This window comes from Pleurodeles waltl, chromosome 5, assembly GCF_031143425.1.
Source record: "Pleurodeles waltl isolate 20211129_DDA chromosome 5, aPleWal1.hap1.20221129, whole genome shotgun sequence".
NCBI lineage: Eukaryota > Metazoa > Chordata > Amphibia > Caudata > Salamandridae > Pleurodeles > Pleurodeles waltl.
Window position 1 is genome coordinate 679,418,478 of NC_090444.1, and position 21,055 is coordinate 679,439,532.

A 21,055-nucleotide genomic window follows, 5' to 3' on the forward strand; every position below is an offset into this window, starting at 1 on the left:
TTCTAAATTACAATTATTATTTTATAGTAGAATATTGTATTTTTATCATAGTGTATTTATAGTTTTTGTATTCATATCTTCGAACTTTGAATACATTTTATGGGTTTTATCCCTTTTCACATCAAGAGTGCCTCATTGTAGTGAATGGCCTTCATAGGCTAGAATGAGGAGACTTTAGTTTAATTTTAAATAACTTGTTCAGGTAAAGAGTTTTAAACTTTACCAGAAAAGTTGCCAATTTCAGCCCTGCATTGTTTTTGCTGCTGTGCTCTGATTGGCCAGCCTCTGACAGCCTGGCCAAGCTGACTTGATGAGGTTTGAAGTGACCTGGCTTCACACAAAGAGATGTGCCTGTGGGAGGGGATTTCCCCTCTGCAGATGGTGAGGCAGGGAGGGGGAGGGCTGCCAAACTGGTCTTCAAAGGCAGAGAAGGACATTTGGAGCAACCCAGCAACACCCCCACATCCTGCAACCCCAGACAACTAGGTGCCCCCTTGATTAGATTAGGAGAGGGCAGGAGAGGGGTATGTTTATGATTTTTAGTCACACCAGTGGGTGGGCTCAGCCAGATGTAACCTCCAAAAATCACTTTCAGCCATGATGGATTTTTGAGGAATGTTGCCCCCTGGGAATGATTTTTGCCACCCTTGCCAGGAAGTGGTCATCACAGGGGGAAGGACCCTGCCCCTGATTGGAGAACCAGGACCCCCCTGTTTTTCACCCAGGAGCAAGGATAAAACTGGCAGACCTGCACCCACACCTCAGTTCCCTACCAGATCCCTACCAGGAAGAACTACAGAAGGACTAGCCTGCTGGAACCGTGGCCTGCACCTGGACCCTGCACTCTGAAAGACTGCATCAGCTGCACACTTGGGCTTCACCACAAGAAGGACTTTGCCTGGCTTCAACTGGTTGAAGGAGGGACTCCCTGTTTGCTACAGGTGCAAAATTGCTAACCAGAGTCCCCTACACCAACTCCTGAAGAAACCAACCAGCTGACCACTGTCCAGTGGCCAAAAAGGAGTTTGTGCCAGGTGCATTCTGGGAGTTGTAGTCCACACCCCCAAGGATCATCTTAGAGCTTCTGGAACCTTGGGGTGAGCTGTGGAACCCAAAAGAACCTTAAAGGAACATCTGGAAGAAGATCCAGAAGTTTAGAGAACTTTTGAAAAAAAAAGCTCTATAAAGGGACCAACCTGCCGTGGCAACTCTAGCCGGCTTGCCTCAACTGCGACCTGGCCTGACTTGCAGGTTCGTCCCGGTGAAGAAAATCTCCAAAAAAGAGACTAAGTCCGAACGTAGAAAGTTGACCGGGAACTCCCAGCCAGCGTATCCGAGGAGGGCTCCAAGGACGCCGGAACAAGATCCAGGTTTACCCTGGTCAAAGGATTTTTCACCTCGAAAAAAACGACTAAGTCTGAAGGTAAAGTCTCCAACGAGGGCTCCCGCGACGCGTATCCGGAGAAGAGTTCCAGGAGGTCGGATTGGACTGGCAGGTTCATCCCGCTGAAGAAAATCTTCAGAAAAACGACTAAAGTGCGAAGGTAAACTTTTGACCGGGCCTCCCGCGGGCTGTAGCCGAGCCAGGCTCCATCGCAGTCGGCCTTAAACTTTGACTTTGCCCCGGTCGAGGTGCGACCAGATGACCAGATTGGTGCTTTTTGTTTCTAGGCGCTAGAAAACAATAATTCTTTAAAAATTCATATCTCCAGTTCCCCTTATCCGATTTTATTTGTTTTTGTGTAATTTTAAAGATAAAAATATAATCTATTTTTATAAACTGGTTTCGGATTTTTAAACTGTTTCCTGTGTTTTATTTAATTACTGTTTTGTGATATTTGAATGCTTTACTCTTTGTCTCCTAAGTTAAGCCTTGTCGCTCGTTGCCAAGCTACCAAGGGTTGAGCTGGGTTTAATTTAGTGAGACCTAACTGGACATAAGTGGAGGTTAGTGGCCTATTGCTAAGTGTAGGTACTTACCTGCCCTTACCAATAACCCATTTTCAAACACCAGGGTACAGACCAACATGACAGAAATATTACAAGTGAGGACCATCTCCACTGGACTACACGATCCACAGATAGTGCCAGGTTTTAATTTGTCCTCACATAGTTCACCTTCTACTAAAATTACTCCGTTAAGTAGAGGTTTATCATTTGTTCCCACTGAAAGAACCAATGTTTTACAATTGCCGACTGAATTATTAAAGTTCTTTTGCAAAATACTCCTGAAAGCTGTTTTTGAAGGGAGACCGTCCACTTCCAACTTGGAAATAATGGGTTTAAGGCCTTCCTTGTCCTTTGCTCCCCTATCGAGCAGTCTCCCTACAGAGATATTTAGATTTGCAAAGATTAATGTTGAAAGGCATTACAAATTTCCAACAGAAGAATATTTTAGCGCCATATAGTATATTTCTCTAGAAGAAAGCTCAGCACTCGCAAAATTCAAAACAGATACTTAACTGATTAAAAAATCTGCTGACAAGAGTGGCAGAATAATTGTGCGGGATAAAAAGACTTCTAATTATGAGATCCACCACCAACTATCCATTTCTGATCACTATCAAAGACTCACAAGAGATCCTACTCACAGCATACAGCTGGAAATTCTTAAAATCACAACAGTTGTGTCTAGTGACCTAAGTGACAATTAAATTAAGTATTTAAATGTAAAGGACCCTAGAACACCGGTATCCTACACTCTCCCAAAAGTCCTCAAGGATGCCAGCAACCTCTCCGGTTGCTGCACCATTCTGGAACCCATTAGTGAATACAGTGATTTCTTTATTAAGCCATTCACCCCTTGACTGAGTTTTACATCCATGACACCATGCATTTTATCACCCTGATAGAGAACATGCCCTTCTCACAGTCTGACAGTTTACCACACTTGACATTGAATCGGTGTATACCAACATACTGCAGGATGATGGTATCAATGTCATAAAGAATCTCCTGGACACAAGAACTAGGCAAGACCAGATACCTACACCATCTATTATTTCCTTACTTGAGTTAGCATTAACCCTAAACTGCTTTTGTTTTGACAGTGAGTTCTTCGGATTGAGGTCAAACTTATGGGAGCATTTTTTTGCTCCCAACTCTGCTATTTTATATATGGAAAACCTAAAGACCACTAACATCTTGACCTCTACAAACCCGTTTAGAAACCAGAACCAGATCCTAATTTGGAAAATATATATATTGATATTTTTCTCATATGGGAAGAGACATGTTCCTCTCTCATTCATTTCCAGAGGTGACTGGACCAAAACTACAATAGACTTAAATTCACTATGCATCACAAAATGTTGAAATTCTGTTTCTTGATTTAACTGTAAAAGCGGACGAAAATCAGCTTTATATTACTTGATATCAGAAACCTACAGAAAGAAACACACTCCTTTCCTATAAAAGTTATCATCAGCTTTCCCTTCGAGACTCATTGCCTTACAGCCAGTTTCTGAAAATCTGTCACAATTGTAAGAAAAAGGCTGATATATTTAAAGAGCTGAGATTCAAATTGTTAAACTCCTGGTACAAGGATACCCTAAACACTTTGTAAATGCTCAGCAAAAATGTTGTTATTGCCCTAGAGACAGTTTATTGACACCACAGACAGAATCAAAATCAGAGAGACTAGTATGTGTCACTACATTTTTACAAGCCTCAAATTGTGTTCCTAATTGTATCAGAAAACACTGGAAAGCACTGCCAACTGGTGACCTTACATTTGAGCCCTCAGTGATTGGATACAAAAAAGTTAAACTTTGAGTAACCACTTTGTTCTTGTGGCTCTGCCCCAGGAGAGAACCTCTAGCATTAACATTGACCATGGGTGTATTTCTTCCGTTTGGACATTACAAATGTGGAAATTATAATGCATGTTCCGTAACTATCGAAAGAAAGGTTTAGGCACAGTAATATGACTGTGCCTCTCAAGAGATTCTCCAATTGCAACACATGTAATGTTGTTTATGACGTATTTTGCCCATGAAACGTGCTTTATATCGGTCAGACTACACAAAAACTCCTGAACAGCGAGGAATTGAGATGGATTCTCAAAATGAACACTAGAAATTGGAATTGACTGGACATCACTGATATGCTAATGTGAACTCCAAGCTTTCACAGTTGTTCATGAGCAATATCCGCAAAGAGTTACAGCTCCCATTTGGTGAATATATGCTTTCAGGATTGCACCACAGGATGACAGCTCTGGACATTTTGCTATACACTTGCTTTATTTAGCACCCTGTTCTGCCCTAATGTGTCCCCATTGGGCCCCAAAGCCTCTTGAGATGTTCAGGGAATTTGTCCTTTACTTATTTATTTTTTAGATTTTTACATTGATTATTTTTCATTGTTCAATATGATGGCATTGGTTTTGAATCATTGTTCCAATTTTGCCTCCTCTTGTCTCCAACTTCTTAATTCTACCTGCCCACAGTTTTAGGAATATGTTTTTGTGTTATCCTTTTCATTAGGGCCCTTTAGCAACTGCTAAAATATTGAGTTCCCTCTTGTTTTTTCCCCTCACAATCCATTTACATTCAATCTCAACTATATATTTAAAGATGGCCACGCCTCTGACTCTAACACATTGGTCTTTCCTTGATTTTACTTCCCCAGCCTCCATATTTTAGTACTACGACCTCGAGGCCAAGTTTGCTTTCCACAGAGTGCAGCCATCAGCTCCCATCGAGGAGATCGTGATCTAGGCAAACCCCTCTGCCTCAGAGGTCCCACTTTTTTCCCCTCAGATTGCATTTACACTCCATCTTGACTATTCACTTCAAGCTGGTCACCGCTCTGACTCTAACACACTGGCCCTTCCTGCATTTGACTACCCCAGCCTTCATATATTCATGCTCTGACCTCTAGGGCTGGTTGGCTTCCTCCTGATTGCAGCCATTCCCACCCTTGGTGGAAATCGTTAACCAGACAGACAACCACTCTCTGCAGCACCTACATATGCCACATGCAGGAGCCTATTAAGGTTACTGCGCTAAGCCCAACGCTCATTCACTCCTCGAATGGTGGATGCTGTAACTTTACTGGCACCACCATGGAGCGCACACATCTCGGATATTACCAACTAGCTAAGCTTCTCATGAGAACATAACCTAAAAGAAAGTTCATGTTAGGAAATTAATCAGCCTTTCTAGCATGATCACAAATTATAAGCTTCTACAGGCCTCCCTCATGCTAACACAAGGGGCTCATATTAATGTGTTTAATGTGTTTAATTAATGCTTTTTAGTAAAACACATGTAATATGAAAACTTATAAATTCAGCATTAATAATAGTCCACTAATATGAGTAATACATTTCATTTCAAATGGGAAAACTTTTTTTACTGCATTTCATTGGGTACAACAGAAAATGCATTTCTCTCACCTTTGCACATATTTTTAAACTCATTAAGGATTTACTAACCATTAGAAATGTACATTTTCCTAGTAATTTATGAAGGAAAGCCTTAATTTTATTAAAGACACGGAGGCGAGTATTATGCATACTTTTCTTACTTTAAGAGAATAGCAGCAGTCAAGAAACTACAGCTCCCAAAGGGCTCAGCAACAGGCTAGCCAATGGGAGTGAAAAAGTAGGCATGTAACGAACCAATAGAGAGCCACCAAGGACCATAGAGTACACCTTTGACTGCAAGCAGCCCTCTTTTCTTGAGAGAGCATGTCAAATGGAGTCATGAAACAAAGGAAAAAATTAATCCAATAATTGCCAATGCGAGGATGAAAGATAGTAAGTCTTGACAACAGGAAACAATCCAGGCATAACTCGGAGAGCAAAGGTCTTGAGGGAAAAGGATTCGAGGATACTGAGGTCCTGAACAGGAAGTGGAGAACGGAGAAGGTCCGGCATCATCCTGAAGAAGGAGGCAATGCTGGAGTTGCTGGGAGGGAAAGAAAAACATACATGTTAGTAGAAATAGTGGTGGGATAATACTCGCCTCCGTGTCTTTAATAAAATTAAGACTTTCCTTCATAAATTACTAGGAAAATCTACTTTTTATGTCAAGACCGGAGGCTCTTATTATGCAAGTTTAAAGCTTGTCAGTTACCAAAGAAGTTGCAGTTTTAACAGGTTTACAGTAAAAAGTTTTAAAAACATTATTGTTCGACCAATCGGCCGACCTGAGAATGTCCTCTAAACTAGATCCTAAAGAGAAGACTTTAGAAGCCATAGCTCCCCTGGAAGAATGGGCCCCAAAGATGGAAACATCTATACCCGCTAAGGACATAACCCATTTGACCCAGCGGGCTAAGGTGGCTGCCGAGACTGGCTTATGGGGTTTCCGAAAGGAAATTAGAAGTTGATGGAGAGAGGACATTCTGAGGTTGAGAGTTCTATTTTCATATTCTTTTAGACATAGACCCACACAAAGTTTTGGTTTGTCAGGGAAAAAGGGATAGAAGATTGAATGTAGATTGTTTTTTGTGCATTTAGAAATTTGAAATAAAACACCTGTAGGCATAAATTGGCGAGAGAAAACCTCTAAGGATTTAATATCGGAAACACGTTTAATGGATATTAAACACAGCAACATGGTTAGTTTGGCAGAAAGCATTTTTAGAGAACGATCCGTATTATCCAGCCATGCAAGGAACAAATTTAAGACCAGGGATATGTCCCATAGATAAGAGTATTTGGGAGCAGGAGGCTTAGACAATTTTACCCCTTTCAGAAGGCGACAGACTAAGGGATGTTCTCCGACAGGTTTGCCGTCAATATGATGGTGCTGCATAGAGATAGCTGATCTATAAAGATTTATAGTTCTGTAAGACTTACCTGAACTGGCCAGAGCCGCTAGGAAGTTAATGATTAAATTCAACTCTGTTGAAATGGGATTGATACATTTTCCGATACACCAGCTTGTCCAAAGAGACCAGGCTGATCTGTAGGCTTTCTTAGTGCCAGGAGCCCAGGCATTACTAATGAGTTCTGAACCTTCTGCCGAAATAGGTGTGGTTTGTTGGGTAGTCCCGAGATTCTCCAAGCTGAAAGTGTTAACGAATTGTTGAAAATTAGGTTGCGGGGAGATCCGGATGGATCTAGAAGAAGAAATGGAAAAACTGGGAGAAGGAGAGGAAAGTCTGTCAATAATTCGAGAAGAGAAGGAAACCAAACCTTGGACTGCCAGAAGGGAACCACGATGACCAGAGAGGCTTTCTGGCATCTGACTTGGGCTAAAGCTCTGTTGATTAAAATGAATGGAGGAGAAGCGTAATTGAACGATTGGGACCAATCTTGAAGAAATGCATCTGTTGACATTGCCAACGGATTGGGGCGGCAACTGAAGAAGAGCGGAAGCTGGGAATTGAGACGAGAGGCAAAGAGATCTATGCGGAAAGGACCCCATTTGTTCAGTAGCATTTGAAAGACAGACAGATGAAGTTTCCAATCGCTGGTATCCTTGAGATGACGGGAGTGCCAATCTGCAATAGTATTCTGGGAACCTGGTAGATATTCTGCAAGAAGAGAACATTTGTGGGAAAGAGAACTCCCAAAGGCTTTTCGCTAGCAGGGCCAAAGGTTTGGATCTGGTGCCCCCGAGATGATTTATGTACTGAACTGCCGAAATGTTGTCCATGCGATGAAGGATAGAACAGTGAGCCCTGTTTTTTGTACAACTTTGAATCGCAAAGGAGCCTGCAAGCATCTCTAAACAGTTTATGTGCAATTCGGACTCCTCTGTGGACCATATACCGCCAGATGATATTGGTCCACAACGGGCGCCCCAACCTGTGAGGCTTGCATCTGATTCTAACACAAGATCGGGTGCAGAGGGGAAGATAGTTCTGCTGTTCCAGGCTTATGGGGATAACCATCACTGAATCTCTGTCCGAGATTCTGCATCTAGAGATATGAGGTTGGAATAGGCGAGACCTTTTCGAAGGTGTAGAAAATCTTTAAACGTTGAAGAGCGCAGTAGTGTAGAGGACCTGGAAAAATGGCCTGAATCGAGGAAGAGAGAAGGCCTACCACTCTTGCTAGAGATCTGAGAGAGATTAGATCTTTTTGGAGGGTTTCGAAAACTCTTTTTTGATCGAAGAAACCTTTGAGGGAGGAAGATGGAGAGTGGCTGAAGAGGAATCTATTTGGAAACCTAAGAATTCTATTTGTTGAGAAGGGACTATCATGGACTTCTCTGGATTAATAAGAAAACCGAGATCCATCAGAAGGGAAGCTGTGAGATGAAGGTGTGAGAGGAGAGAAGACACATCCTGATGCATGATAAGAATATCGTCCAGGTAAATTATAAGTCTTATACCTAGAGATCTGAGGTGGGATACTACTGGTTTCAACAATTTTGTGAAACACCAAGGGGCTGACGAAAGGCTGAAGGGAAGGGAGGAAAACTGATAAGTTTTTGAGAGCCACTGAAATTGTAAATATTTCCTGTGAAATGGATGGATAGGAATGGTCAAATAGGCATCTTGAAGGTCTAATCTGACTAGCCAGTTGTGTTGAAGAAGGATGTCCCTGAGATGAACTATAGTTTCCATTTTGAAATGGCGATATATTACGAATTGGTTGAACGATTTGAGATTGATTACCGGTCTTAGTTTTTTGTTCTTCTTGTGAACAAGAAAGAGGAAGCTCATGAATCCCGAAGGATCGGGAATGGAAGGTTGGATAGCGTTTTTGTCTAGGAGCGACTGGACCTCTGAAGTAATGAGAGAAGACATTAGATGAGAGAATTTTGGAGGAGGAGGAAGAAGGGATTGAAAAGGAGGGGAATATAGTTCTATGTAATAACCCTGGACTGTGTCTAGAACCCAGCGAGCTGAGGAAATTAAACGCCATTTTGGAAGAAATAATTTTAACCGAACCGCCCTCCCACGGGGGGCCAGAACACAGGCTTACCTTGGGAATTATTAGCTCTGGCATAACGTTGTCTGCGGTTACGGAAACCTCTGAACCTCTGGGGGTAGAATTGAGGTTTGTATTCTTGGTTGTAGGAGGAGATGTAGGAGCCTCTTGTGCCTTGGTTTCGGTAGGTGTGGCCGGTAAAGCGGCTCCTGCCTCTACCGGCCAGGGCAAAAACACGCTGGTTGAACACCTTCTTCAAAGATTGTTGCGCCTTATCGATAGAGGAGAAAGTTGTAACATAACGACTGAGGTCGTTGATGAAAGAGTCTCCAGAAAGCTTTCTGTCAGCCTGAATGCCGGGATCAAGGGAGGCAAGGTTAGCCAGTTTTGGGTCCAGCTTGAGAAGCAAGCCTTTTCTCCTCTCATGAATAATAGCCGAATTGGCTTTTCCCAATAGGCAGAAAGCTCTTTGGATACAGAGAGAAAGATCTTAAGGGTTAATAGTAGAGTCGTCCAGTCTAGCAGCCTCAGCCAGGTCAAAAATATGGGCGAGAGGGCCCACCACGTAGAGGGGTTTGTCTTGACAAGTTGTCCAGGCCTTATCAACCCCTTTACGGGGGTCCTTGCCAAACTTGGTGAAGAAAGTTATTAACGACTGATCTATGGAGGGAGTAAGTGTAATGTTTTAAGATAATGGAGGTCTTGGACATTCAGATTTAAGTTTTGCACGGGTTTGCTTGTCTAGAGGAAAATGGAAACGGGACGCAATATATTCACCCACATGCGCGGAAGGAAGCCATTCAGTGGAATTGGGGTGAGAAATTAGAGAGGGGTCAAACATTGGGACTCCATCGGAATCCATAATAGCAGAAGAAGCATCAGCAATGGAAAATTTAAAGCGTTTAGCTGGAGGAGAGGAAGTCGTAAAACTGTCATCAGGAATATCCGAATGATATAAATCATCCATATCATCATCTGTGTCCAAAATGTTAGCAATAACAATCTTTTGGGGCGCATCATCAATATTTTTTTATTTAAATTTGCATTTGGAGTGAAGCGTAGAGATGTTGGGATTTTCTGCGGCATTCCCCTCCTTAGCAGGACGCCTGTGAGGAACCAAGTCCTCAATCTGATGTGAGGAAACCTCACTAGTCATTTCAGCGCCTTTAGGAATTCTTTTTTGAGATTGTTTGCGTTTTCTGCTTTTCCCCGCAGAATGGGCCAGAGAATTGGACACCATATGTTTGACAGAATTTTCAATGTTTTTAGACATTTTTTCCATGGAAGCTTGTAAAGCTTGTTTAACTGAGGACTGAATAAACAAATTCAAATCTTGTTTGAAGACTTCCTCGTACTCATTTAAGTCAGGCATGACAGGAGAACTGTAAAATCCATGCCGAGTAAACAATTGAAAAAAGGGGGTGAGGAAACAGTTAATGTAAAATGAAGCCTTCCAGACCAGGAAGACAAGCAGGTAAAACACTCCCCACAGGGGTGGGGTTAATATGGTCAATGACCAATGAAGAGCGGGAGGCGGAGAGAAAAGACGTGTGATGGTTGGAAAATGACCGTTGTGAAGCGCGCGACCGATACGCCAGGAACAGGGGGGAAAGGGGGGAGAGCTAAGACGGCGTCGAAGCAAAAAGGAACCAGGAATAATAATTGAAATGAAGTTAATAACAAACACAGTAACAGACCAAAATAACCATATATTCACAATTACAATGTTGAAGAGCAATTAAATAAGAGTACTTATCTTGACTGCGAGCAGCAAGAAAAGAGGGCTGCTTGCAGTCAAGGGTGTACTCTATGGTCCTTGGTGGCTCTCTATTGGTTCGTTACATGCCTACTTTTTAACTCCCATTGGCTAGCCTGTTGCTGAGCCCTTTGGGAGCTGTAGTTTCTTGACTGCTGCTATTCTAATAAAGTAAGAAAAGTATGCATAATACTTGCCTCCGGTCTTGACATAAAATTCAGTATTGTTTCTATATGCACTGTTAGTCTAAAGTTTAAATTACACTTTGAGATCCATTCCATCCCTCTAATATGTGATTTAATTCAAAAGATACCTAAGTCGAATTCTGAAATACAAACAAGTGCAAAATCAGACTGTGTGTCTGTGCAGCATTCCACGTTTAACCATTAAAACTACAATTAAATTAAAACACAAACTGTCACTTTCTGATGACCTTTGTGACATGAGATACTAAAGGTTAGACTGCATCAATCTCATATCTCTGGCAGAATCAAAACGTTGTTGACTATGGTGCAGACCTTCAAAAAATATTTTGTATCATATATACATACTATGATCACTTTTATCGCACTTAAATGACCATGTTTTACTCACTGGCACACACTGCATCGTTTTAATACATTCTTTGTTCTGCATTTCATTATTGAATACCATTTGGGTGTGATCACAATTGTTCTTTATTTGTAAATTAAGGACCACTGATTTGTACTAGTCTCAGGTTCCTAGGTATACTTGAACACCACAAAGACGATGAACAAATGCTTGCAGTCTAATCACTGGCAATCACTTGGGGGCAACATTCACGCCCATCTTTTTGCCACTGCGCCATTCTAGACAGAGGCCCACCTAATGCAGATCAGCACTAACTCTGCTCCTTAAATGAAACTTTGGTAATCTCACCCCCCTTTGTAGCGTCGCGCACCTCAGCTTATGCGCGGCTACTGGAGTGAAACACACGGAGACGTGCGGGTCGTTTTACAGTGCTTTATTAATCCAAACGGCACTCGTTCCCTAACTAACTCTTCCCGCTTTTCTCACTCCCTTTTATGCCCTCCCCCTCCCGCCCGAAGGTGCAGACCACCTTCCATCGGTTTAGAGGGGTCGGGCTCAGACACCCCTCCCATACTCGTTCCGTTGGTGTTGACCACTCTGTTGTCAACACTACATCCATCACTGTACGACGTGATTTCACTGACTACGCTACACCACTGGGAATGTCCTGCGAATCGGCCAGATCTGTTAGGACACTCAAGACACCTAAACACCTGACTTTCAATCAAAAGCAGAACAGTCTGTGAAAAGTAATAGAGGTCAAAGTTCCTTTACGTTATGTTGTTTTCAATTAATGATAATGCCAATTGTCCGTTATGTTGCGGAACAAATTAAATGATGTGTATTAGTTGTGTCAATGAGGGAAAACTATCTGGCCACAGTCCCTGTTTTTTTTCGGAAGCGTTTATCATGTCATTGCTTAAAACTTCCGTGAAGGGTGAATTTTTTGATGGTCACAGCCTAATTCCCTCAAAACATAACACTCGTATCTGTAAAAAAACAGCCAACAAAATGTTTCATAAAACTACAATGCTCTAGCCACTAGGTGGCAATGTTAACCCATACAAAAGGAAACGTGTCAGTTTCACACATTATGAGACGAACTTAGTGTTGCAAAAAATAGGAAATATAAATGGAAAGGCTCAGTGCCGGTACCGGAACCGTTTCTTTACGTTTCCTCATTTGGTAGACTCTTTTAGCACAAGGGCTACCTTTCTATTACAAAACCCAAGTTAAACATTCTAGTACACTTCAAACACCTTGAGTTCCACAATTGAGTAATAATACAATTTGTGTCACTAATACATAGACTGTGATTTGGTAAACGTAAAAAAACATGCATCCAGTGCTTAATTTGTGATTAAAGACGTGTCGGTGCCCAAAGCCCTCCTCTTAAACACGCGGGTGTTGGAATTAAATGTGGGAACACGGAATACTGAGGCGGCGTAATGCCGAAGTCATCTCGGGCCTCTTCAATGGATATAAAGCTATTCCCTGCCCCTTTAGCTCACTCTTGCAGCTTTCTACTTTATCCCTTTGTGACGCTTTTTCGTTTTTCTCTTCCTCCATCTGTCCCATATGTGTCTTTTGCTCGCAGCAAATGCTTGAAGCAGAAGAATAAGCGCCGGCCCTCAAAAATAAGTGCTGGTGCTCAGAACCGGAAACAACAAGCACAAATTAAGCACTGCATGCATCATGTTAAATCATTATTATTATTGGGTCGATATTTCTCAATTTCAACACAGCACACACACCCTACATGGGAGCAAGCTATAGCTATCAGACCTTGAGTAAGGTATTTAGTGGCATTAGAATCCTCCCGGCTGGGTGAAAAATTATATATATATATATATATATATATATATATAACCTAGTTAGGACCTTTTTTTCTATTTCTATAAACAGAGCATATTTTGTTCTGCAAATAACTTTGGATCCGTTCGATCAATCTTCATGAAATTTTCAAAACCTATACATTGGTCAGTTCAGCTGCTGTCTTGAAAGTTTCAGGGTGATCCGTCAAGTGGGTGCCGAAATAAAGGGGGGGGTCCCAAAACACTTTTCTCCATTCTGTGTCTATGGGGATTTTGCATTCTTTAGACACACCTACAGCCCAAACCTCTGAACAGAATTACACCAAATTTGGCACAAAGCTAGATCCTTTTCTGCAGATTGTGCTTTTGGTGGTTTGGTGTAAATCCGTTCAGTAGTTTTCGAGTAATTTAAGGCCAAATATTATCGATATTTAGCAACGTGGATTCTCTATGGATATAACTGTCACCATGCTCATGTCTGATTCGCTGCCAACACTTCAACAAGGAAGTCTCTGTAGCTTCTTGGGACTTGGCTTTAGCTGAGTGCCAGAAAAAAAGCCAAAATAAAAGAAATGGGGCCAGGGTAGAGTCACCTTGACTAACCCCTTAGCCGTGGTGCATTTTCTTTTAAAGAAACATCGGAAAAATCTGCAGATGGATCCTCTGATTTTTCAGAGATTCAGGGCTTTCTATTTTTTTGCCAGCTGGTGGGCCAGGTTCCAGTGCATTTGGGGTTTAATAGAAGAGGGGGCACGTGGAGCCCCCCTCCTTTGGCTGGAGGACCACCACCTCCTTTGGACAAATTTTTAAAAACGCTAGGGGGTGGGGGGATGGTGAATGGGGCGCATGGCCGCCCCAAAACTTAAGGACCACTTAAACTTAAAATGTAGGGAAGGACTCCTCCTCTGTCCCAGATAGTCCATAGAGGGTTAAAAAAGAAGTTTAAAAAAATAAAAGAATTGCTAAGTGTGAAGGTCACGGACCTTCAGATTGAGCGTTAAGGGTTCAAGTCCAGCTGGACTCCTTTCCCTTCTTTTTTTTTTACTTCAAATGTTTAAGACTCATACTGAAAGGTGATCTTAATCTTTTTATATGACGAATACATTTTTCTTTTCAATTTTCCCAGAAATATCTCATTATAAGTATATCAAACATTAAAGCCTAAACAACTCGCTATCTCTCTCTCTCTCCCTCTCACTCTCTCACTCTTTCAATCTTTCTTCCACTCAGACACTTATGCACCCACTCATAGACCCGCTCAGATACTCACGCACCCTCTCACAGATGCACTCAGACCCCAGTGAACCCAGTCAGACTTTCGTACACCCACTCACAGACCCACTCAGAGAGTTACGCACCCACTCACGAACCCACTCAGACTCTCACAGCCACTCTCACCCCCCAAATACACCCACTCACCTATTCTGACACCCAGAGAGGCTGCGGCCAACTCCCGCCGCACACGGAGAAAGGGCTTTGTGCAGCATGGGGTTGGAAGGATAGGGGGTCCTTAACTAAAAAAAAAAAAAAGGTAGCAGGGACGTTATAGCTAGGTGCAGATTGTACATGCATAAAACCATAGCAATTGAGCTGTTATTGTTAGCGTTATTTCAAGTAACTATAACTCGTGTCCTAAGGTAACTATACCTCACCATGCACAATTTTCTCATCAATAATTATACTGCAAATGTTACAGTGATATTATCAATGATGAGCGATGTGATATCTGGAGTAATTAGCAGTGCATGGCGAGGGCGCCAATTATAGTTACCTTAGACACAAGTATAGTTACTTGAAATACCTGTGGGGGAGGGAGTTTGGACACAGGGCCTGGCCAGGCATTACGCTACCCCCAGCCAAGCTTTCTGCTCCTACCTTCCTCCACCTTGTCATCCACTGTGCAAGTCCATGCCCCTTCTCCCTCATTACAGCCCTGTGTGGCCATTGTCCAACCACTGCCCTTCCTGACTGCCCTAAACAGTTACCTTACTGCCCCTTCCACCTCCTCCCTACCCTCTGTTGTCCGAGTCCATGCACCAGACCCTCGCTCATGCCCTGCATGGTCCATTGTGCTGCTACTGCCCTCCATTCAGCTTGATTTCCCTGCCTATTCCTCCTGCCCTCAATTGCCCAGTTATATGCCCCATCGTTGTCCCCTTGCTTAGTCTCTGTGCTTAGCTTGCTGCCCCTACCCCCCTTACCCTTACCCTCCGATGTCTGTGTGTATGCCCCTGCTTCCTCCTTTTTGCCCAGTATGTTCCATGGACCTACCACTGTCCCTCCTATCTACTCTGAGTGTTCTGTTGAGCTGCCACTGCCCCTCCCACCTGCTCGGCATGGTCATATGGCTTCTGCCTGCCCCCACCACCTCCACCCTGCCTGTCAGAGTATCAAGCCCCCTCCCCTCCCTCCATGGTCCATTTTGCTGCTACTCCCTTTTTCCCTCCATGCTCTGTTGTGCTGCAACTGCTCCTCCTGCCCTGCGTCGTCTGTTGTGAATCCTCTCCACCCGTCCCTCTTTTGTCTCTGTCCAGCCCCTGCCCCTGCCTTCTTTTCTTCAGGGTCCTTTGTGCATGCCCCTGCCCCCTTGCTTTTGCCCACCCTGGCTGTTGAGCTGCCACTAACCCTCCCGCTTGCCATGCATGTTCCTTTGTGCTGCCCCTCCCACCTTTCCTCCTTTGTCTGTGTGTATGCCATTATAGTCTCACTGTTGCCCTCCATGGTGTTTTGTGCTTCCAGTGTCCATCCCGCCAGCCTTCCGTGGTCAGCTTGCTGCTCCTGCCCCCTTTCCCCCCTCCCCTCCGTTTTCCATGTGCAGGCCCCTATCTCCCCTCTCCTGCCTTGCCTGTTCCATTGTCGTGCGCCTGCCCCCTCCCTCCTGTACTTCATGGTCCGTTATGCTGCAACTGTCCCTCCTGCCTGTCCGATATGGTCAGCTTGCTGCCCGTACCTCTTTCCTCTTTGCTCTCTATTGTCCATGTGCACGGTGCCGTCCTCTCACTATTGCTTTCCATGGTCTGTTGTGCTGCACTGCCATCCTGCTTGCCCTATGTGGTGTATTGTGGTGCTTCAAACCCTGATGCTTGCCCTGTAAGGTCAGTTTGGTGCCCCTGCCCATCACCTTCCTGTCCTCTGCTATCCCAGTCCATGTACTTTCACCATTCCTCCTGCCTCTTGTGATCCAATGTACCATTCTTGCTAACATTTTGAGCTTGCTAAGAGGGAGATTTTGGAAAAAAAAATCTGGAGAATTGATTTTCCCCCTTGATGTACATTGACATTGAAAAAGAGGAGATTTTAGGCAGGAGGCAGACAAAATAAAGCCCTTTTGGGCTTAAAAACATCAGAAACCTTCTGCCTGAATCAGGACTGTTGCATCTATGGTTGTACTTTCACTGCCTCTTCCTTCTGCCCTGAGTGGTCTGTTACAGCCTTTCTTGCCTGTCCTGCATGGTTGATTTGTTGCCCCTGCCCCCCTTTCTCCTGCCCTCCATGGTCTGTTGTACTGCCACTGTCCCTGCCACATGTCCAGCATAGTCAGTTTGTTGCCTCTGCACCCTCTGCGGGCCCTCAATTATGCGAGTCCATGCCCCTGGCATCTGCCTCCCCACAGTATTCTAATGAACAACTAGATTGCTAAGATTCCGAATTTATTAAAACAGTGTGGCACTCCTGATGTCATCTTGATGTAATCATAACTATAATACTAAAATTATAGTTTGTTGTTTATAAATTATAAAAATGAGAGGGTCTTATTCCCTCAGAAATTTTGGTTAGTTCTATAAAAAACTAAAATGAGGGTATATTTAGTTCTCAAATAGCAACAAAGCATGATTAAATTATTTTAAACTTTGCCCTCTGGTAACTATAACTCGTACCCTTGCCATGCACTGCTAATTACCCCAAATTACTCGAAAATACTGAAGACAAAACTGTGCATGGCAAGGGCACAAGTTATAGTTACGTTAGGGCTCGAGTTATAGTTACTTGAGATAACTCTAACTGGTGAATTTCTGTGGTGTGGTGTGGTGCGTTTAAAATGGGAGCCTAACTATAACGTCCCTGTAACCATTGTATTTTTAAGTGCACACACACACATATATATATATATATATATATATATATATATATATATATATACAGTAACTTTTCACTGACTCCTAAAATGGGTTAATCTCAATGAGAATCTCATTTAGAGACCATTTTTCTTGATGCTGGAAAAGCCGTTTGACTACGTGTCTTGAACTTACATATGCAAAGTTATAGAAGAATAGCACTCTCTAAATAAATACAATTCGGCATTTCAAACAATAAGTTCTCATTTTGTTGTGGCTCGCTTTTTGAATTAATCAATTTCTAGAATGCTCGATATTGAACAAGCACAAAGCAGGGGTTTCCACTTTTCCCTGAATTTTTGCTTTTGTAGCAAACCATATATTTCTGTTATTGAAGTATCTTGTGATATCCTCCCAATTTGTCATCGACAGAATTTAGCCAATATCTTGGTTTATAGAGATGATGTTGATGTTTCTACAACTGTCCCCCTAGTTACATTACCAGCAATGAAATCGCTGGCCTCAGATTATATTCTGAGTTTTTTGTCTAAACTAAACTGTGATAAAGCACACATTCTACTGTCCAATAAATATTTTAGAACTTCAACCAAAGTGGAGTATTTAGAGATTAAGAATTTGGTTGCGCACAACCATATTAGGACCTCTAACTATAAGCCTCTTCTTAATAAAAGTGAACAACTCTTAGGGAAAGCGCAAATTACAGTTCACTTTTAGGGGGCATTAATGTAGTTATAATGACAATTCTTTTAAGATATTTGTATCTTTTTGTAACGTAAACCTGCAAAATTCCATCATCATTTTATAAACATTTGTCTTATATTTGGCAATCTGGACAAGTACTTATAAAACCCTATGTTTGACTGTTTTCAAAAAGTGGGTTGAATCTCCTGGATTTCAAATGGTATTCTTGGGTATGTTTATGAAATGTGTCCATTTGTCAATAAAAGATACATTTAAAAAAAAAAAAACTCTTCACTAATTTATTTTCCACAGCCTTTAGGGGGGGCAAATTGTACCCCTAGATTGGCAACAAATATTACAGTACCCCTAATTACAGTGGGCACTACATGCCACCATATTCAGCATCAAAGGTAAGGTCAGCTTGCATTGCCTGTAAGGACTTACAGGTGGATGGACTAAATACTGGTTGAAAAAAAAACTGGTCATAATTTTTGTGACCTGTATTTTTGAAACGGGTATTGCATTTATGAGGTGAGCTAAATTCTAAATCAGAGAACTTCATAATCTGACCTATCTCATGAATATTTATGATTGCTAGCTCTGATTGGTGGCTATCACACGGATGGTGTGGCCTTCATGGGTCATCAAACCATGATGTCTGTGATCACCTTTAAATGGGATTGCGTTTAAAAAAAAAAATCCTTTTGAAAGTTTTTTGAACTATTGTTTACTCTCCAGCAAACTTTTTTTTTTAATTCACAATGGGGAATGGTTCACAAGGGGCTCCTTCCTGTTTGAGAATGGCTTACCACCCAAACCTGATTGTCATTTTCAACTTTTTTTAGGTCGAATTTCAGTAACAAACCGATGGTACATCACATAGGCATTCGGTATTTGGAAAGAATGCATACAGCACTTTAATTAACTCCTTATGCATTTGCAGTCTCATTTTAGGAGTCTGCAAATATTTACTGACATTGGAAAATCCATTTTTTGGAGTGTTTATGACTGCAAAAATGGATATACATCTTTCTCATTATCTTTGCCTTAACCATTTTTTTGGCCTCCTCTATTGCATACAGAGATAGTATAACTGGTTGACAACTTCTAAACGAAGTTCCTTGTATGAAAAGAAGCTTTTTAAGGCGTAATTAACCATGGGCCAGATGGAATGAGCAGTGTTCCTGCCTCAAATGCACAGATTCAGAGTTTGAGACTGAAAAACTACTTTTAGTAATCTACTAAACCCACTTTAGGAGTCGGTAACTTTTTACTGACTCCTAAAACTGGTTAAGAAATGGATAAGAAATAGCTATTTCGAAGGGGCGCGTTTTGAGCATCCCTTCCAAATATTGATTGCTATTCATATGTATCAAAGGTTGAGGACTGAATTACTGGTAGTAACCTATTGAAAAGTTACTGATCCCAACATTGGGTTGATAACCCATTTGCAAAAGGGAAGGGGTCCCCAAGGGTTACTACCCTTGTGAATGTTAAAAAAGAGGTTGTTTGTAGCGTAGGCAGTGGTCCACAGGACTGCCACAAACTCTCAAACAAAGTAAAAAAACAAAGTAAGCTTTTCTTTTTAAACAAAGCACAGTTTCCTTTCAGGAAATCGTACCAAATGTAACATAAGAAGTTAAATTTCTTGAGAAATGATCACTGGCACGGTGGTCTGCTGACTCCACCAAGCCACCATTCCTGTGATGACTTCAAATCATAGTGAGTCATAATTTATGACCTACCTCATTAATATTCATGACTTAGGTCAGATTGCAACCCACTATGATTGGTATGTTTAAAACTGACCTTATAGTAGCTAGGGTGATTGTTAAAAATCTTTACTGGTTGCAAAAATTCTGATTACTGTTCATGACAAGTGTGTTGTGACCAGATATTCATACATCTGGCCCCATAATATTTCACTTGCTATATTTGTAAAGAGTTTATCTCAGAGTATTAAAGCAGCTAGCCATAGTACATTTAAAGGGCCCCTAGCTTGGTACAGCACAGCAATTACCCTGATTTAATTCTGACTGGCACCCATAACCGGAGGACCACACAATCCTTGGACCTCATGATGGTGATGCACACGTCTGCTAGTCCATGAATGATACAAATAGACGTTTGGCCCATAAGGTGAATCAGTTTCAGAGCAAGCAATGTAAGCCAATTACTTGGTTAGGACTACCTCCTCCACTTCTTAATACTGCATGCAATTAGGACAAACTGCTATTATTTTTAACCAATCTGTCAAGGTGAGACAACCAAACTTTTGTGGGAGCGCTTGGCTTCAAAGTTGACATATTCCCCTGAAGTTTGCAGCGTTAGAGTGTTCTCCGGTGCCAGAGCTTAATTTGAACCAGTGGTTGCAGGTGGTACCACCCCACTCGTTTTGGGAGACCAAAACTTATTTTCCTATTCAGATTTTGACCTAGAGCACCAGAGTGAAAACACAAAAAGAGAAAAGAGGAGGGAGAGAAAGTGGGGAAACAGTGACAAAAAAAGAAAGCAGGGATGAAAAAGAACCTGCAAGAGTGAGATAAAGGGACGGGGAGGGACTGGTGGTGGATGAAAGAGGCACCCGTGACATTCAGTAGGCCAGACCATGGGCTTCTGAGCACAACTTTGGTAACTAATACATGTTCTTTTACAAATTAAATAGTTTTCACTTTTTAATATATTGGCGCTACCATATCACCTGGCAACCACTGAGTTGGCCATCGAAGAAGAAACAGAACTGCACCCCAGTCAGAAATCGGGTTCTGTAATGTAGGTGTAGTTTTGAAAAATTATATTAGTGCTCAGAGTGGGCCTTGAGTTTTGCAAGCAATCTTTGCAGAAATTACCTTATGTACGTCCTGTAAACAGGTAGGGCTGGGAAAACGTTACTCCAAGGTACAGACATATTCTCCGGAAGAAGATGCACCTCTTACGTCCTTCTCATAATCTTACACGTTCCCAAAATATTCTATCTAAATTGCAGCTAGATCTTGTTCAATTAAATGCACACCGTCTTCATAATGGTCTTCAGCAAACAGCTGACAATTTGACAATTGGCAGTAAGAGAGTCCAAGAGATGCTGCACTCCTGGCCTTTACTAAAATTCGTGAAAATGTAGCGTCTGCTTAGTAGTATCAAAAGTGAAACAAGTGCGTATGAGAGGAAATAGATGTGGTTCTACGGTGAACCTACACTAGTTTAGTAACTTTATTTCGAGTACCCGCAGAATTATTTACAAATATTGGACATTGCTGCCACCGTGTGGCTATAGTGGGAAACTCTTTTAGAACAATTTGAAAGGACGTGCATGCACGTTAATTGCATGCTATAGATGTGT

At 42.1% G+C, this 21,055-nt stretch overlaps 1 protein-coding gene across 5 annotated transcripts in view; it reads left to right on the plus strand.

Moving 5' to 3' along the window:
* NT5DC1 (5'-nucleotidase domain containing 1) overlaps window positions 1-21,055 on the plus strand; it is a 999,625-nt gene that overhangs the window by 749,007 nt on the left and 229,563 nt on the right. The gene's annotated exons all lie outside the window — the stretch shown is intronic.